The sequence below is a fragment of the Canis aureus genome, chromosome 9 (assembly GCF_053574225.1).
Source record: "Canis aureus isolate CA01 chromosome 9, VMU_Caureus_v.1.0, whole genome shotgun sequence".
NCBI lineage: Eukaryota > Metazoa > Chordata > Mammalia > Carnivora > Canidae > Canis > Canis aureus.
In genome coordinates this window covers 25031112-25047420 of record NC_135619.1, presented here as the reverse complement: position 1 = coordinate 25047420, position 16309 = coordinate 25031112, and positions in this window count along the sequence as shown.

Below are 16309 nucleotides of genomic sequence, written 5' to 3'. Positions count from 1 at the left end.
TTTAGGAGCATTGATTATTTTCTGAACACCTAAAAAATACTAGAATTTTAACAAACATCCTAAAAAACTATTGAGCATATAGGCCTGGGGTTTTGTACAAATATATACTTCCCCCACACTATAATAATAAGGACAACCTTTGAAATTTCTTTATGATTCAATCAAAAGGTACTACAGTCATTAAGAAAAATGTTAAGACTTAAAATAGTCTAAATGACTCTACCATGTCCTTTTAGTTTACCATGGAGGAAGGACCCTCAAATTAAATAAATTGATTTTTAAACATAAATACCATATTGTAGGTCCAATTTAGAGTCTTATTAACAGTCTCTCTAGCTGAAGCAGTTGGAAAACAGGATATTTAGCCACTAGAGCAGTTATAATTAAAATGAACATAAACTTACAGTTTTACAACATTGCAATTATCTGTTATATAACATCCAAGTTTTCAAATTACAAAGCAAATAGAATCCAAATGAACACTGAAAATTCTCATTAGTTATCAGACAGGGACATAAGGTGAAAGAGTTAAAATAAAAGAATCTTAAATATCAGCAAATTTAATTATCTTATTTTAACTCTGTACTAGAGGTTACTCTGTGCCATTGTATGCATTTTCTCCCTTGATGTCTTCCACTTATTTGGTGTTCAGTTCTAGCTAATTTCATGAGCCTATCCTTGTTTCTTACATGATTTACAATATTCCCTCAAAAAATTCCAGAAATGCTCAGATGCACTTAGTTGAGACTCCATTTTGTGAAAAACCCAAACACTGCAACTTGCTTCAGGTTATGATTGTGTAGGAGAGGGTACAACTAAATGTAAAGATAAAATATTATTGTTCAAATGATATGATTTTCTACTGAGAGGGTCTGCTACAATGTCAGCCCTGGAAGAGTCTTTTGGAACTCATCTGTTCTCATCTACTTTTGGGAACGTAGAAACGTTCTGCCTTCTTGTACTCTTAATAGTTAGTTGGACCCATAATCTGTGATTGGAAGTGACATTATCAGGATGCCTGGGTGGCTCAGCGGTTGGGCATCTGCCTTCTGCTCAGGGCGTGATCCTGGAATGCCAGGATCAAGTCCCACCTTGGGCTTCCTGGATGGAGCCTGCTTCTCCCTCTGCCTGTATCTCTGCCTGTCTCTCATGAATAAATAAATAAAATATTTTTTTAAAAAGGAAGTGACATTGTCACTTTGTGACTGGGGCATTTAATTTCTAGTGTGAAACCCATTAGTGCTGTCTTCCTTGGCCCCACTGAAAAAGGTTACAAATGCCAGATAGCGCAACTACAGGTAGTAGCATTTTGTCACCCTGTGTGACTATGGATTAGCCCCCACAACCACAAATTGCACATATAAACAGAAATAAACTCCTATTGTCTTAAAGAATTATTTATTAACAGAGCATAACCTAGTCTATTCTGATCAATATATTATCTTATTTTTAATTGCTCTCATTTAAACAGCATAACAAATCTGTGAAAAAGTATTCTCCTTTTGCAGATGAAGACACAAACTCCAAAAGTTACGAGGACCAATTTCTCAAGTCTTTTGAGGCTGCAAGGATAATACATGGGAGCTAATTCCAAATGTAGAACCCTGCTTCCTATTTCAGTTGCATTGTAAAGACAATTATAAAATACAGCTGCATTATGTTTTATATCAGAATTGTATTGGTTCACTGGATTATACAGGGTTACATAAAAAATGATTCAGGAAAAGCAGGGAGCAGAGATGCAGTGATTTTTTACTATTCAGTTTTAGTCTAGCCAAAGAGAGAACATCTGCTATCTTCATTGCTGCTATAGCTGTTGGAGATGCTCTCCTTAGGTTGATGCTTAGCCTGAGGGGAGAAAACCAGCTGAATCTGCTTAGACGGATTTGTTTTTTCTTGGGTTTAGAAGGTTACATAGGTATACTGGATACAGACTGAAAGGTGAATTACTTTAATGTTGCTTGTTACTTCATGTTGCTCGATTTGGGGAATAGTATAATTTTAAAGACTTTTTTTTAAACAAAATTTGTGGTCAGACCATGTTCTCATATTTGGTCTAGAGACAAGGATCCCTATAAGCATATTTCAAATGACATGTTAATTTCACATAGTGGACATTGCTTATTGGCAGAGACAAAGAAAGTTTCGAGGCTTATCCTTGAAAATAGTAGTTTGCTATTCAGAACCTGGAACCAGAGCACCTACTATGCAGGCAACCTTGGAAGAATATGTAATTTCTCCTACTCAGATGCTTTATCTGTTAAACAGGGGAAAAATAGAGTTTGGTGTGTTTTAATGAGATGATATAAGTGAAACACTCAACAGAGAGTCTGAGACAAAGAAAACAATGTTGAGATTGGAAGATTTTCAACCAATTGAGGTGTAGACGTCTATGTTATTGGAATTAAATTTATCTTTTTTAATACCGGCACATGAACTAAAAAACTCAATTGAGGCAAGAGGCCACCATTTATATTTTTATTTAATTGAACCAACTTGTTGTATCAGTCAGCTTTTGTTAGGTGATATTGTGGTAACAAATAATCCCAAATACCTGTGGCTTACAAAAACAAAGATTTATCTCCTATCCCATTACATGTTGGCTATAGGTCATCTTAGATTCTGCTCTATGTCTTTTCTTTTTCAGGATCTACAATAAAGGCACAGGCACTATTCAGGACATTATTAGGCTGGCAGCCTAGAGAAATTAAGGAGAGGGTGAGCCATGAAATACCAATGCTTAGAGGTAGCACATGCTAGTTCTACTTTTCACTGATCAAAACAAGTCATGTGTCAAGCCTGGCATCAACCTGGCAGAGATGTATAATTTATCTTTTAAAAAGAAGCCATCAATATTTTTACAATAATACAGTCTATAAGAGTCCACATTTTGGGTATAAATATTTATTACCTTTTTTTTTTTTTTTTTTCCCCACAAGCAAAGTACATTCACTCTTTCCTTGAGTACAACATCAATCAGGTTCAGGTTCTGTGAGTGATTATCTTGTATCAGTTCTGGATGTGGTTTTGCTTATCTGGAGGCCTGTGAACTAAAGGAAATGTATCTGCTTCCTATACAATCTATTTATATCATGGAGTGGGTCAGGGCATATAGTAACAATGAACACTACAATTCAGGAAAGATAAAGGTGTGAAGTGCTCAGCAATCACTTCTCCACAGTAATTCTGAGTTCTGTGTAGATGTCCCAAGGCCTTCCCTTAGGACATGTGGAAGGTACATAATTAAGCTCTTGCATCCTAGAAGTTACTTTCTTTTTTAACCTGACTTGTTTGAAAGTACAGCTCTCTCAAAAATGTGATTAGCTTCTTATCTATATGATACCATTTAGCTTTTGCTTCTAGCTATACACATAGCTCTTTTGAAGATATGTCTTTTTCTTTAGATTTAATTAAGGACAACTTGAATTGACCAGGTCTTCTATGGGAGAACCAGATCTTTAGTCTCTTTCTTCTAAGCCATTTTGTCCAATTAAAATGATTTAATGGGTACTACATTAACCAATTCAGAGGCTTTAAAACACATTTTTATGGCTTCTCTCTGATTTGGTCTTGACACTAGGTTGAGGTTTTGTAGACCTTTGTATTTTTCAATTTTATCTTTCTTAGGTTGGAAATGAGGACCAGTTGCATTTTCCATCTTTGAAAGTCGAGGAATTTCTATATTTTCTAAACTCCCTTTATGCTATTTGCAAATTAGCCAATTCTTTCCTGAACTCATCTCTTAGAGGTTTTAAAAATACTTACCAAATTCATTCATAGAAACTAAATCATACCACCATATTCTCCTTTTTTATTTTACCTAAAGTCACAAGCTTATTAAGTATAGTAATTAATGGGAAACAGTTTCACCAGATATTTGCCACTGCAGAGCATGAGTCTCCCATCTTTCTTGGCTCTAATAATAGTTGATTGAATGTCCATTGTCTAATTCCAGAGCCAATTCTGCACATTTCAGAATTTTTACTGCAGTGCCCTAATTATAGTTACCACTTGTATCGATCACTTTGTTCTATGTTATGTTATAGTAACAAGTGCACCCCAAACTTTAATAGCTTAGCACAATTAAAGCTTGTTGACATTACATGACTACTATGGTTTGGCTGTAGGTTTCCTGTGGCTCTGGTCTCTGTCTCATCTAGGATCCAGACTGAGGAGCAGAAACAATATCAGGTTTATCTTGGAGGGAAAAATGAATTACCAAATAATGGCCCTTAAAATCTTTACTTAGAAGTAGCACAATTATTGTTACTCATATTCTGTTGGCTATAACAAATTACATGGGCAAACCTGACATCAATAGGTAGGAATATGCAATATATTCAGTTGGTGGGGGTAGCAGATGTTTTCATATCGATATAGTTCACTACAGTGCCCTTTTAGTCACAGATATTTGCTTCTAAAATGAATGGACAATATTTGAAAAAAATAACACAATCTATATCATCTACCCCTAAGTCAGCTTGAAGAATTAGAAAGTTACAGGACATTTTTACTGAGTGGGGAATCTCTCCCTGAAAGTTTGTGACACATGAAAGAGAGATACAAGAAGTTAAGACACACACTGTAAGATGTAGGCAGCTCTGAGAGAAAGAGAGGGAACCAAAAGACTAGGTCATGCATATGCAGAGACCTCTTCTGCACTGACCCCAAGTGAAGGCACTGACCACCATCCCTACTTTTCTGATGAGGAGGGGTAAGAGGAGGGCCATAAATCATACTTCAAAACTGTTCCTCCTTCTGGGAGTGGAATGAAAGTTTCTTATTTTCTAGAGGAGCATATTTTCTGTTCTTCCTCAGATTGTTGTCCCCTTATCTCACTGAACTTAACCATCAAATCTATAACAACCAGTATTTGGTTTTCTTCTCTCAGTGGGGAAGAGACCCTGGCACAGCTTATGCATAGCTAAGCCTATTTTTATCAAGCTGTTCTTAAATGAAAACTACCACTCCTTTATGTGTTTTCCTAGGATCCAGAATGAGCATCTCAGCTTTCAGCTTTTTTTTTTTTTTTTTTTTTTTTGCATCTTAGCTTTTTCCCCAGAAATCTCTGAAATGAGGCCAGTATGAGACAAAAATAAATTAACTCTAAAGCATACTTCATTATTAACTAAAACTTTGGGGATCCCTGGGTGGCGCAGCGGTTTGGCGCCTGCCTTTGGCCCAGGGCGCGATCCTGGAGACCCAGGATCGAATCCCACATCGGGCTCCCGGTGCATGGAGCCTGCTTCTCCCTCTGCCTGTGTCTCTGCCTCTCTCTCTCTCTGTGTGACTATCATAAATAAATAAAAATTTAAAAAAAAAAATAAATAAAACTTTGTTGCTTATTTTATTTCCCAAATTAAATTATGCCTTAAGTTTAATATAACTGAGCTGAGATTAGGCAGCAAGAACAACTGTCAACATAAGTCAGAATGTAAGAATTCTCCAGGAGTGTGTATTCTCATGTTATTTTACAGGGATAAATTAGAGTCCAAAATCCCTTATTAAATCCAATTAAATTAAAGTATGAAATTCCGCCTTTTCCAATTCCATATTTTACTCATTTTCTGCCCATTGTATTTCATTCCGCTGCCTGGGTGGAGATGAATATCAGCAGCAGCAGCTTGGGCTGTCACTGTCTTCCTTCTTTGTGAAGGAAAGAATGGATAGAGTTTGTTGGTACTTACAGAATTAAATCAGCCCAATATCAAATCTCTTCTGGGACCAAATCTTCTAAAGAGATAATCAAGAGGACACAACAAAGTATCAATGCACAGCCATATTCCTATATGAAAATAAGACAGACATTCCATCAAGCTATAATATCCAGATTTTGGTTAGGATACTTTAGAGCCACATTACTTTGGCCAGCCAAAATCTAGAGCAAAGGTCTAGTTATCTAGGGGAAAGAATTAGTGGAAGGGCAGGAAAGAGGGAGAAACACACACACACACACACACAGAGGGAGAGGTTGATTTTATTCTTACCAAAATACATCTCTGTTATCTAAAAAAAATATATTACTGAAATCCTATCTTAATATCAATTGGAAAAAATCTCTCATTTAAAGAATACATAGGAATAAAATAAAGAGTATATAAGATTTTACAGTGACCAAACATCATATTTAGGGGGAAAATCCAAGAAAGTCCTACGGCTGCTTCTTCTTCTTCTCTTCCTCTTTTTTTTTTTTTTTTTTTTTGTGTAGCATTTGAAAACTCCCACCATCTTCTTGGCAAACCAGAACTGATTTTAGATTTCTATTTTACCCTTAGGTCTAATGGCTCATACTTAATATCCCTCTTGATTTTTATTTCTCCTTTAAAACCTAGATTTCTGACAACCAAACTGAAGACGGGCTTCTTCTCACATTTGAAAACAAAGTGTCCATATTTTTAAGAGGCCCATAGGCTTACAAACCTGGGTTCCCAGCCTTAGATATTTCTTTACCCTAATTTCTTGAACTCTTTTGAACTTTGGCAGATTCTGAATTTTTCCATCCTGGAGGTGACCATGCTGTACTGAAAAACCCTTTTTGCCAATGAGTTTTTAACTTTACAAATAACCAACCTCTATTCTGCCTCCATATCATCAATGTCAACATTCACATACACACACACAAATATAGGAAAAGAAAAAATACAAGGTGGTATTTTATGGGCCACTTACAGATGAAGAAATAAAATTAATAGAGTTGCAGATTTTGCCAGAGCTTAAATAAGCTAATACCTTTTATCTAGAAGTAGAAGAGTTTAAAATTTTCAATAGGATTGGATACTAGAATGATCAAAAATCATTTACTTAGAAGTAGCACAATTATTGTTACTCATATAACAATGAGTAACAATCTCTTGGGGGTCCATCCCCAGAGATTTGGGGATTTATTTTTACAGTTCCTAAGTCGCTTTTAAGCATTTGCAGCAATGATTATACTATTAAATCAGATCTAGAAATTTTAGAGCTATTAATTTTACTTCTGGGGACAATCTTTCCTTTTGTCCATTTTTATTCTCACTTGGAAATCAGAGTCAATATTTTTTTCTAGGATAATATCTTCAGGAGCCTATAGAGTAGAAACATTTATTTTTTAATGTACATTTATTATCTTATTTTTTCATATTTTCAAATTTCAAGGTAATATGTATGTAACTGATAACTACATTTCATGTAGTGTTTGAGTTGCCTCTACTTACCACCTCTTTCTTTGTAGCAATGAATGCCCCTAAATAAATTTCTTTTATTTCTTTTTATTTTTTTCTTTTATTTCTTAATCATTTACAGTGGGCCAATTTGGGTTTTAATCTTCGTGTTTTTTTAGATTTTTTTTTTTTTCTTTCTCTACCATGTACAATGCTAAGTTATAATGCCTCCTTCCTTTTTTTACCCATTTCCTTTTTTTGGCCCACACACTTGGTTTCCTATTATATTTCAGTAGATTCTCTTTTGAGGTATGTTACATGGTGAGATATGAAGACACTAAGACACAAATCCTATCGGCCTGTGACCATTGTATTGGCTAATTCTACACAGAATATAACCTAGACCAGAACTTGTTCTATTTTTGTCTGTTATGAGTCTTTTTAGGATGGCTCATCTTCAATGTGTCTTCTTTAGAGATCTAACTTCATAAATTGTCTGACCATATTCCCTTAAGAAATATACAGATATATTTTCTCAGATAAAAGCAAAACAAAAGAAAACTATCACAAACAACAGAAGATATAACAACAAAAAGCGTTTCCTTGAAACAACCAAATATTGCTTGAAGTATTTTAGACTGATCTTAGTCCTCCCTTCTGAAATCTTTCTGAATTTTCTTCAACTACCCAGCTATCTCTGTTTTGAAGCTGAGGGTTCCCAATTGCACTTATTACAGACTTTCCATCTGTAGTTCTGAGTGCTTCTTAATAGTGTTTTTTTGTTTTGTTTTGTTTTGTTTTTTTTATCTGAGATGTCTCTGTGAGCATAATTTTATTTTATTTTTTGTGATCTTTTTTCCTTTTCTTCTTTAGTATCTCTCTATATTTTTCCTCCACCTGAGCCTAAGAAGAAGACTACCCCAATCAAAAGAGTCTCTGCTTTTCAACTGGCTGACAAATACAGTAACTCCACTATCATGGCTGCAATATCTAGGTTTCTAAAGTCAAAAGCCTTTGTCAGGGCTTAATTAATTGTGATGAATGAATTTGAGATTATCATCTAGAAATCAGTAGCAAATCATATGAATCTAAAATTAGAATCTTCAGTTTCTTCTTTGTTCTTAAACGTGTATATTGCCCTGGGTAACATTGACATTTTCACAATATTAATTCTGCCAATCCATGAGCATGGAATATTTTTCCATCTCTTTGTGTCTTCCTCAATTTCTTTCAGAAGTGTTCTATAGTTTTGAGGGTATAGATCCTTTACATCTTTGGTGAGGTTTATTCCTAGGTATCTTATGCTTTTGGGTGCAATTGTAAATGGGATTGACTCCTTAATTTCTCTTTCTTCAGTCTCATTGTTAGTGTATAGAAATGCCACTGACTTCTGGGCATTGATTTTGTATCCTGCCACGCTACCGAATTGCTGTATGAGTTCTAGCAATCTTGGGGTGGAGACTTTTGGGTTTTCTATGTAGAGTATCATGTCATCGGCGAAGAGGGAGAGTTTGACTTCTTCTTTGCCAATTTGAATGCCTTTAATGTCTTTTTGTTGTCTGATTGCTGAGGCTAGGACTTCCAGTACTATGTTGAATAGCAGTGGTGAGAGTGGACATCCCTGTCTTGTTCCTGATCTTAGGGGAAAGGCTCCCAGTGCTTCCCCATTGAGAATGATATTTGCTGTGGGCTTTTCATAGATGGCTTTTCAGATGTCGAGGAATGTTCCCTCTATCCCTACACTCTGAAGAGTTTTGATCAGGAATGGATGCTGTATTTTGTCAAATGCTTTCTCTGCATCCAATGAAGGGATCATATGGTTCTTGGTTTTTCTCTTGCTGATATGATGAATCACATTGATTGTTTTATGGGTGTTGAACCAGCCTTGTGTCCCAGGGATAAATCCTACTTGGTCATGGTGAATAATTTTCTTAATGTACTGTTGGATCCTATTGGCCAGTATCTTGTTGAGAATTTTTGCATCCATGTTCATCAGGGATATTGGTCTGTAATTCTCCTTTTTGGCGGGGTCTTTGTCTGGCTTTGGAATTAAGGTGATGCTGGCTTCATAGAACGAATTTGGAAGTACTCCATCTCTTTCTATCTTTCCAAACAGCTTTAGGAGAATAGGTATGATTTCTTCTTTAAATGTTTGATAAAATTCTCCTGGGAAGCCATCTGGCCCTGGACTCTTGTGTCTTGGGAGGTTTTTGATGACTGCTTCAATTTCCTCCCTGGTTATTGGCCTGTTCAGGTTTTCTATTTCTTCCTGTTCCAGTTTTGGTAGTTTGTGGCTTTCCAGGAATGCGTCCATTTCTTCTAGATTGCCTAATTTATTGGCGTATAGCTGTTCATAATATGTTTTTAAAATCGTTTGTATTTCCTTGGTGTTGGTAGTGATCTCTCCTTTCTCATTCATGATTTTATTAATTTGAGTCTTCTCTCTCTTCTTTTTATTAAGGCTGGCTAATGGTTTATCTATCTTATTAATTCTTTCAAAGAACCAACTCCTGGTTCTGTTGATCTGTTCCACAGTTCTTCTGGTCTCGATTTCGTTGAGTTCTGCTCGAATCTTTATTAACTCCCTTCTTCTCTTGGGTGTAGGATCTATTTGCTGTTTTTTCTCTAGCTCCTTTATGTGTAAGGTGAGCTTTTGTATTTGAGTTCTTTCCAGTTTTTGAATGGATGCTTGTATTGCGATGTATTTCCCCCTTAGGACTGCTTTTGCTGCATCCCAAAGATTTTGAACGGTTGTATCTTCATTCTCATTAGTTTCCATGAATCTTTTTAATTCTTCCTTAATTTCCTGGTTGACCCTTTTATCTTTTAGCAGGATGGTCCTTAACCTCCATGTGTTTGAGGTCCTTCCAAACTTCTTGTTGTGATTTAGTTCTAATTTCAAGGCATTATGGTCCGAGAATATGCAGGGGACAATCCCAATCTTTTGGTATCGGTTCAGACCCGATTTGTGACCCAATATGTGGTCTATTCTGGAGAAAGTTCCATGTGCGCTTGAGAAGAATGTGTATTCAGTTGAGTTTGGATGTAAAGTTCTGTAGATATCTGTGAAATCCATCTGGTCCAGTGTATCATTTAAAGCTCTCGTTTCTTTGGAGATGTTGTGCTTAGAAGACCTATCGAGTATAGAAAGAGCTAGATTGAAGTCACCAAGTATAAGTGTATTATTATCTAAGTATTTCTTCACTTTGGTTAATAATTGATTTATATATTTGGCAGCTCCCACATTCGGAGCATATATATTGAGGATTGTTAAGTCCTCTTGTTGAATAGATCCTTTAAGTATGATATAGTGTCCCTCTTCATCTCTCACTACAGTCTTTGGGGTAAATTTTAGTTTATCTGATATAAGGATGGCTACCCCTGCTTTCTTTTGAGGACCATTCGAATGGTAAATGGTTCTCCAACCTTTTATTTTCAGGCTGTAGGTGTCCTTCTGTCTAAAATGAGTCTCTTGTAGACAGCAAATAGATGGGTCCTGCTTTTTTATCCAGTCTGAAACCCTGCGCCTTTTGATGGGGTCATTAAGCCCGTTCACATTCAGAGTTACTATTGAGAGATATGAGTTTAGTGTCATCATGATATCTATTCAGTCTTTGTTTTTGTGGACTGTTCCACTGAACTTCTTCTTAAAGGGGAATTTTAAGAGTCCCCCTTAAAATTTCTTGCAGAGCTGGTTTGGAGGTCACATATTCTTTTAGTTGCTGCCTGTCTTGGAAGCTCTTTATCTCTCCTTCCATTTTGAATGAGAGCCTTGCTGGATAAAGTATTCTTGGTTGCATGTTCTTCTCATTTAGGACCCTGAATATATCCTGCCAGCCCTTTCTGGCCTGCCAGGTCTCTGTGGAGAGGTCTGCTGTTACCCTAATACTCCTCCCCATAAAAGTCAGGGATTTCTTGTCTCTTGCTGCTTTAAGGATCTTCTCTTTATCTTTGGAATTTGCAAGCTTCACAATTAAGTGTCGAGGTGTTGAACGGCTTTTATTGATTTTAGGGGGGGATCTCTCTATTTCCTGGATCTGAATGCCTGTTTCCCTTCCCAGATTAGGAAAGTTTTCAGCTAGAATTTGTTCAAATACATATTCTGGCCCTCTGTCCCTTTCGGCGCCCTCGGGAACCCCAATTAAACGTAGGTTTTTCTTCCTCAGGCTGTCGTTTATTTCCCTTAATCTATCTTCATGGTCTTTTAATTGTTTGTCTCTTTTTTCCTCAGTTTCCCTCTTTGCTATCAACTTGTCTTCTAGGTCACTCACTCGTTCTTCCACCTCGTTAACCCTCGTCGTTAGGACTTCTAGTTTGGATTGCATCTCATTCAATTGATTTTTAATTTCTGCCTGATTAGCTCTAAATTCTGCAGTCATGAAGTCTCTTGAGTCCTTTATACTTTTTTCTAGAGCCACCAGTAGCTGTATAATAGTGCTTCTGAATTGGCTTTCTGACATTGAATTGTAATCCAGATTTTGTAACTCTGTGGGAGAGAGGACTGTTTCTGATTCTTTCTTTTGAGGTGAGGTTTTCCTTCTAGTCATTTTGCTCAGTGCAGATTGGCCAAAAGCAAGTTGTATTGGGAAAAAGAGAAAAAGAGAGGAGGGAAAGAAGGAAAGAAAAGAGAAAGAGAAAAAAAATGGGAAGAAAAAGAAAAAAAAAAAAACGAAAAAAAAAAAAGAAGAAAAAGAGAAAGAAAAAGAAAGGAGAAAAAAAGGGGGTGGGGGAAGGAAACAAATCAAAAAGCAAAACAAAACAAAAACAAAAACAAACAAACAAAAAAAGAACCACCGGGGAGTATCTTCTGATTCTGTGTACTTTAAGTCCCTTGGCTTCTCCTGGAAGTTGTCCGTCTAGCTGGTGTTCTGGGGGAGGGGCCTGTTGTGCTGATTTTCAGGTGTTAGCAGTTGGGGGAGCTGCTGTGCCCCTGCCTGGTGCAGGGCTCAGTGGGGGTTGTTCACCCCGTGAGGCCGCAGGAGGAACAGCCCCAGTGGCGGGGCAGCTCTGGAAACCTGGATTCAGCTCCGGCAGGAACTCCGTCTGCAGGGCCTGGAGGCTCCGGGCGGGGCCGCTGATCTGCTCAGCTGGGGCAGGAGCGTCCTCGCTGTCCTGGGCCCTCCCGGCCTCTGCCTGTCCCGGGGGAGGCGGGATCCTGCGCTGTGTCCCGGCGCCCTGTGCTCCGGAGCCTGCGCTGGTGGATTCGCGCTCCCGGGCTGCGCAGCCCCCTCCGCGGAGCCGCCGCCCGAGCCCCTCCGAGCTGCTCCTGGAACCGCGCAGGCCCCTCTGCACGGAGCCTCTTCCTCTGCCCGAGCCCCTCCGAGCTTCTCCCGGGGCTGCGCAGCCCCCTCCGCGGAGCCGCCGTCCGAGCCCCTCCGAGCTGCTCCTGGTCCCGCCGGGTCCTGCCGTGCGCGCTGCAGCCCTTAGGGAGCTCGGCGCACTCTCCCGGGGCGCAGGTGTCTGTTAGTGTCCCCGGGAGCCCGAGGTCACCCCCTCCCTCCTGGGTCCTGCTCCCACTCCCCGCGAGCCCCTTTCCCCCCGGAAGGTCGGTGCAGCTCCTGCGTCTCCGGGACGGGGCTCTCCTGTCCTGGGGACACTCGCCCCGGCCTCAGCCCGGCTCCTCGCGGGCCCCTCCCCCTTGGAGGCCTTTGTTCCTTTATTTCTTTTTCCCCGTCTTCCTACCTTGATAGAAGCGCGAACTCTTCTCACTGTTGCATTCCAGCTGGTCTCTCTTTAATTCTCAGGCCGAATTCATAGATTTTCAGGATAATTTGAAGGTTTTCTAGGTAGTTTGGTGGAGACAGGTGATTTGGAGACCCTGCTCTTCCGCCATCTTGCTCCTCCCCCTTCTTCTTTGTTCTTAGGTGAAATTCAATACATCTACAGAGCAATAATTAACAATGTATCATTAAAGTTTAAAAGTGGTGATAGGGGGTGCTTGGGTGACTCAGTTGGTTAGGTGTCTGCCTTAGGTTCAAGTGTCAGTCTCCTTGCTCAGTGGGGAGTCTGCTTCTCCCGCTCCCTCTGCTCCTCCCCCTACTTGTACTGTCTCATTCTCTCTCTGTCAAATAAATAAAATCTCAAAAAAAAAAAAAAAGTGGTAATAGATGCAAAATAGCCAGATTTCTTTACGTCTTAATAATATTCACATTGTTTGATTTTGGAGTTTCTCTCAACAGAGTGGTATATTTTATTTGCCTTGTTTTTGAAATTGCCCTTACTTTATAACTTCTTTTGGCTATTAGAATGCCGTGGTATTAATGGATGTATCAGCTCTGAGTCTTGACCTTAAGAGAGCAACTTCTTGCTTACTTGGACCCTTACCTCTACCATGAGAAAAACCCTACTTACTCAGGGGGTGAAAAAGATACATCTAAGAGAGGTGAGGCTCTTATGACCTACCAACAGCCTACCCCCAAACATGTGGGAGAACCTAGTCAAACTCAGCTGAGAGACCTCCTGACCCATACCTGATATAGAGACCAGAGTGATCTTCCAGCTGACCTCCTAAAATCCTATACAGTTCTGTTAAACCTAAACAGATATTGTTTTAAGCCATTGACTTTGGAATGGTTTGTTATACAGAGAAAGTCTGGTGATAGTTGATAATTTATACAGAGGATCATGCACTAGAACTCTGTAGTCTGCAAGGAATTTACATGCTTATTGCAATTTAAGCTTTGGGACTACAGTCCTGGTTGAAAACAGAATATAGTAATTTTACTCAGTAATACCTTAACACCCTACATACAGAAGCTTGACAGTTTTGATGTGAGCCTTAACTGAAATGACATGACTACCTGTCTCAGCTTCATCTTCAATGTGAGAAAAGGCCAGGTTGTGTCAGGAGTATAGTCAGATCCGTGCTTGATTTTCTACCAGCTAACAACAGTCCCTATTCCTACAACATGTCTATTGAAGCCAGATTCAACCCTGCAGAAACCTACCATTACATCACAGAAAGTATGTCATGTTTTCTATGTGTTTCTTAGTCCCCTAATTTTCTGCTTTATCCCTCTTTGTAATTTCTTTTCACCATGTTTTGGTCATTTTGAGTCAGACTAAATAGTCATACCTCCTATGTGTGCTGAGCCAATAGAAAATGTAAGCAGGAGACAGACAGGAATTAAGGTATGTTTAGATTGGGTAATATCGCTTGAACTAGAGGCCACAATCCAGCTTTCTACACTTTTCTGTGTAAGTTGAATTTATGCACTCATTCTGTTACTGGCAGAATAGTTCGCTTTCTCTACAGTTTGGGAAGGAATTTAATACAAAGGAAAAAGTTAATATACAGGAAGAGACATAGGGAACATATACTATTTACAAGTAGGCACTTTATAGAAAGGGAGAGAACAAGAAGCTTCATAGTTGAACAATGGCTTTTAATATATTAACCTAGTTAAATTACACAATGGAGGACCAGCACCTTGCAAGTTGGCGCCACATTTCCTTCTGCAAATAGGAGAGTGTGGGCAGAAAGAGAGAGACCAAACAGTTTTCTTTGGGCATGTAGTAGTACAAATCCTCTACTCTCCATGAAACTTATGTAGTTGGAGTAAGAGCTTTTTTCCTTGCAAAAGGTAACTTTTATTAATGATAATAATAATTCTTAATATTTTTGTTCTAAAGCTATATATCCCAAATTGTTTAGAACCTAAATTACCAAGGCTACCATTAGAATCTCATTAAGTTACACAAAACATGGTAGTGATATTGGACATAAAGTAATATGTTATCATAAAATATAATTTAATAATTTGTAGTCAGGACATGCAGGAAGCCAGTATGTGGACATGGAAATGATTAGTGCTATTTTCTAGGCATGGATTACATTCCCTTTAAGTTGGGTATATTTGCTTTGACCGATGAAATGTGAGAAGAGGTGATATGAGTTACTTCCTGGCTGAAGCCTTTTAGGACAATGTGTGATTTACCAGATTCCTTCTCATTCTTTGAGACTTCATGAAGCATGTGAGATTATAGAATGTACATCAGTTAAGGTCCCTAATGGAGAAAATCCTCCAAATGACCCACACTAAACATGTAACCTGAGTAAGAAATAAACCTTTGTTTAAATCATGGGTATTTCAGGATTATTTGTTACTGTAGCATAACTTGCATTGTCCTTTTTGTTGTTGTTGTTTTATTTTTATTTCCATAAAAAATACTTACAGGCACTATAGTGACTGATACCATAGGTTCTCATTATGTTAGTACTCACTTACAATGGTTTTAGCTTTTTGTTACTAAAAGCTAGAAGGATGACATTCGAGGGTTTTAAGTTAGTGGAGCAGTAGGTATAAAACTGCATTCTTTTAATAAGTTGGAAGGGAGACGATATAATGAATGATCATTAAACTCTAAGAAAATATATCAAAAAAGGAGCATATTAGTTCCTATTTAGTTGTTGACTGCATTTGACAAGGAATTACAGAGAAGAAATAAACCCAGAATTTGCTGTCATTGTCTCAAATATTACTATAAAAGATAAAAAAAGATATTTAATAAATTTGGGGACTTGTAGAGGTAGAAAGGTAACCACTTCTTAACCCCAAATAGTTAAAGATAAAATGAGGAAATTCTTTGACCAAGCAAGACAGAAAATTTCAGCTACAAGGCAATATTTACAAGAAGAAGAATGGCTGATACATCCATTTTGTTAAAATCTCTAAATAAACTAAGATGAAGATGTCTCAGTGCAAAAGTCCAAGTAAGAGGGTAGTTTCAATTAATCTTTTTTAACTAGAAAAAATAGCTTAATGAAAAAAGACTAAATATGTGATTCTTCCAATAAAGGCAGATGGGTGCAGAGAGCTGCAATGAATTTGAGAAATAAAGAGTCAAAGGGATGAGAAAGCAATGAGGTATTATAAAAATCTAAAAAAATCTTGAAAAGATTTTCTGTATAGTACAGACTTACCTCAGAGCTGTTACTGGTTTGGGTCTAGACCACTGCAATAAAGCAGATATTATAATAAGGTGACTCAAATACATTTTTTGGTTTCCCAATATGTACAAAAGTTATGTTTACACTATACTGTAGTCTAGTAAGTGTGCAATAGCATTATGTTTAAAAAAGCAATTTACTTACCTTAATTAAAAAGTAGTTTATCACTAAAAAAATGCCAACTATCATCTGAACTTTCAGTAAACCCTAATCTTTCTGT